Here is a 4603-nt window from a genome sequence, read left to right on the forward strand (position 1 = left end):
ACCATAAGCAAACAAGAGCACTTAGCTTTTGGTCATCCGAATCTGCAATCGCTGGAGCGTAGCCTGAGCTCTGATACCACTGCTACAAACGGAGGCGTGGAGTTCCCTGCAAAACACCCAAAAATAGCATACTACAAACCATAGAACAGACTAATCGACATACCTGGAAACCACATATACGCATAATCGCGAGATACACGAACAAAGAGAGACAGAGTGTGAGAGAGAGGAAGAGAACATGCGTAGGCGCACCTCCTAGAGTGGAGTGCTACGCCGGCACGGCGAGAGAGAAGAGGGGAGAGGGGAGAAGAAGTACACAGACACTGGGTGCAATCTCCCCCCGTGCAAGAGTGAGCATTTCCCTCTTGCACGTATTTATTTATAGATTTCTTGAATGCCCAAAAATGAGTACAAACTGGCCGGCCGGACATAATTGGCCAAAGCTCATAAAGAGCACTTGAATAACCAAATATACATAAAATGTAACATCCTTCTGCATAATCCATTATCTGCTGATGCTTTTGCCACTTGTCAGCTGCAATAGATAATAAAATATCAATTCTAGAACACGCTGGCTGCCAACAAGACAAGAAATAGATTAGTGAGGGCAGGATGTAGTGGTTGAGCACAAAGATCCTCCAGAGAAGGGAGGTATGGTGACCCTGCCATTGGAAGATCTTAGTCCTGAACTTGGCAAGAACCCAGTCCCACCTCTGAGTTAAAGACACCTTGAACCCCATTAGGATGCCAAGGAGTCTAAAAACCTGTCCATCTGCAATTTCTTTACAACCTGCATTCAGAACCAGCTGAGGGGTATTACCTGTAGATAGCTTAAAACCAGTTTTAGAGTGGTTATTAACTGATCCACTTGCTAGACAAAGGAGCTCATGCATTCCCAAGAAGTCTCAATTGAGCGGCTGTCATTACTCATCTCAAACCAATGGACTGCCAGACCCGGTCCATCCGCCCAACCTCCCTTTTATAGGCTTCCAGCCTGCTTGAACCCGTTCCCACTGGTAGCCGGCCCCTGGCCGAGTCCGTGACCCCATTGGTTTGGCCCTTGGCCTGACATTACTTCCCCCTTGGAGAAGCATTTATGTCCTCAAAAACAAAAGTGGGGAATTTCTTCTTAAGAACACTAATGTTTTCCCAAGTGGCACCTTCCTCGGGTCGATCTTTCCACTTGACTAAAGCTTGACTATGTACATGTTGACGAGTACGTAATTCATGAAAATCTAAAATGCGTTCATGTTTATGCGGTTGAATGGGAGGTTCAGTGAAATCAACCAATATCTGCTGGCCGATAACATTGTTGTCCCCATGCAAGCGTTTACGTAAACGACTTACATGAAATACCGGATGGACACGAGAGTGCGCAGGTAACTCAAGTTTGTAGGCCCTATCACCAACTCGCTTGAGTATCTTGAATGGCCCACAATAACGTGGAGATAATTTGGGTGTAGGCCTAGTCTTCAGAATTTCTGAATGCTCTGGCACAAGCAAAAATACCTCTTCCCCTTCCGTGAAGGTAACTTGCCGACGTTTCTCATCAGCATACTTCTGATACCGATCATGTTCTTGTCGAACATTTTGACGAGCAAGTCTCAGCATTTCCATATGATCTTGGAGAAACTCCTTGATCTGTTGGAGCTTCTCAGTTGCCAACCCCACCGTCACTGGTGATCTAGGTTGAAAACCATACATAAGCATGAATGGACTAAAACCAGTTGTAACATGCTTAGCACTATTATATGCAAACTCAAGAATAGGAAGATAATCTTCCCAATCTGATTGCTTCTTGCTAACGTATGCTCATAGCATATCCTCTAGCACTTGGTTGACTCGTTCAGTCTGACCATCTGTTTCAGGGTGATATGTCGTACTTAAATTAAGTTGTGTACCCAATCTTTTAAAAACAGCCCTCCAAAAGTGACTATTAAACTTGGGATCACGATCACTCACAATGTTACTTGGCAATCCATACAACCTGTAAAGATTGTCCACAAATAACTTAGCTAATTATGGAGTCTTAATGGTTGACTTGGTTGGAATAAACCGACAAAGTTTAGTCAACCAATCTACGACCACCCATACCGAGTCATGTCCTCGAATAGTGGTTGGTAAACCCACAATAAAATCCATGGAGATACTTTCCCATTTACCATTTGGAATCTCTAAAGGATGTAAGAGTCCTCCTGCTTTCAGGCACTCTGCTTTATTAACTTGACATTTTTGGCAATGCAAGACATAGTCTTGAACATACCCATGCAAACCTAGCCAGTAAAACTGTCGTCTTACGAGTGCATAAGTTTTCTTAATTCCCGGGTGCCCTGCACTTGGACTATCGTGACATTCATAAAGAATTTGGCGCCGAATGTCCGTGTCTGTCGGCACACACACTCTCCCCTTGTGGAGTAGGTACCCATCATCTATGGAAAAATTCTTCCATCTCTGCAGTTCATCACTCGAAAGAGGAGAACTGGGTGTGGAGGAAACAAAACCACTACCAACATTGGAGTGAGAAGGATCCCTCTTTCTAACATAGCTCCACACCTTGGAGTATGCAGTATCATGCTCGCACTTACCTTTGAGAGATTCCAAAAACTCACTCCGCAATTCCGTGAAAAGGAGAGAGTTGATCTCTGGCATTCGGCTGACAGCATCAGCCACTACATTGTACCACCCCTTGCGATATCGTAGCTTGGCATCATACTCCTGAAGAATCTCAGCCCACCTGGCCTTTCGACCCTTCAAATCACTCTCTTGTGTGAACCACTTGATGCTTTCATGGTCAAACACAATCTCAAACTGTGCACCATACAAATAATGTCGCCATGTCTTTAACGCAGACACTATTGCATAGAGCTCTCGTTCGTAAGCAGAGTAATTTTGTTGTGCTGAATCCAGCTTCTTGCTTTCAAATGCAATTGGCCTTCCCTCCTGCAGAAGGACTGCTCCAATCGCACGATTACTAGCATCCGTTTCCAAAACGAATGGCTTTAAGGGATCCACAATAGCCAAAATAGGAGCTGTGGCTAATGTGTCCTTAAGTTTGTCAAAACTTTGTTGTTGTTCTGATCCCCACTGAAAGGTCTTGCCCTTGGCTTTCCGCTGATATGTCATGGAAACAGCAATATGGGCAAGTTTCTAACGAATCGACGATAAAAACCTGCAAAGCCTAAAAAAATCTGGAGCTCTTCCACATTTTTGGGAGAGGGCCACCTCCGAATGGCATCCACCTTGGATTGATCCATGTGTAACCCTGCAGTTGAAATAACATGCCCCAAGTAGTGAATTTCCTCCTTGAGGAAATCACATTTGGATTCCTTGGCATATAACTGATTTTGGCTGTTAACCCTCGTGGCTCACGGACACCCTATCGCCTACGACGGACACTGTAACCGTATTATTTATTTAAGTAGAGTCAGGCACCGGGCTTGTCGGTCCAATAGGGAAAGGTAGAGTGATCGCCGATGAAAGGCGCACTCTAACACGAACATGCTAGGGTTAGTTGGCTAAGCATGGGCGCCCAAGTGTGAATGGGGTGAGCTCATATAAAAGCCAACTAAACCTAATTTTTACTCATTCTCTCATTGTGCAATAGAAGCTGCTCTTGCTCCATCTCCACCTTCTCCTTCACCATCTCCTTGTGTGTGTGCGTGTGTGTGTGTGAGAGAGAGAGAGAGTGTGTGTGAGAGTGTGTGTGCAATCGAGCGTTGCGGTGGCACAACGGCGGCGAGGCGGTTGAGCGTGGCGTAGCGGCGTCTCCCTCTTCTTCGCGGTGAGGAATCCTCTACGGCAGGAGCATAAGGCGGTGAGTGACACACCATTGCCCTCTTGAGCTTACTAGTTAAACTAGTTGTGTGCTTGGAGCCGTCTGCGGCTCGTACACGGTGTATCGGCAAGTCCCTTGCTTCGACAGTGCGGCAAGGAGCGCACATTTTTGGCGCCGTTGCCGGGGAATAGCCCTGCAATAAGCCCAAGAGGCACTTTGTGCTTCTTGTATGAGTGGTTTGCAGTAGGAAAGAAGAGGGAGAGGAAGGCGTATTTTTTCTGCAAGTTGTTAATTCTGTTTTTCTGTTGCGCACAGTTTGCATTTTTTGTGTTTCTGCTGCGTACATTTAGTATTAGTTAGACAGTTAGCAAAATTCTATTTTTCTGTATACACACAGTTAGCATTTCTTGCTTTTTTTTCATTTTCTGTGTTTTCACTGCACAGTTCTGTCAAGTTTCAATTTCTGTGTTTTCTGTGTTTTCTGGTTTGGGCACAGTTAGGCGCACAATTAGTTAATTAAGTAGGTTAGTAATTAGCGGAACCACTGATTAGCAGGTCAGTAGGTAGGTGGGACAGTAAATAGTTAGGTGAGGTCAACGCGCACCAAAACGCGTACCAAATAATATCTATAAGAAAAATTTGAAAAAAAATATAAAAAATAAAAAATTTCGAAAAATGAAAACGTGAGCTATAAAAACAGACGGGTTGGTTTGTATAAAAGTTAGATCGGGATCGGTTTCCCAGGCCCAGGCCCAGGCCTCAGTCCTCAATCCTCAGTCTTATGATATATACTAGACTCACTCTTATATATATACCCTACTCCCTCAA

Source organism: Adiantum capillus-veneris, chromosome 8 (genome assembly GCF_014529385.1).
Source record: "Adiantum capillus-veneris isolate H3 chromosome 8, ASM1452938v2, whole genome shotgun sequence".
NCBI lineage: Eukaryota > Viridiplantae > Streptophyta > Polypodiopsida > Polypodiales > Pteridaceae > Adiantum > Adiantum capillus-veneris.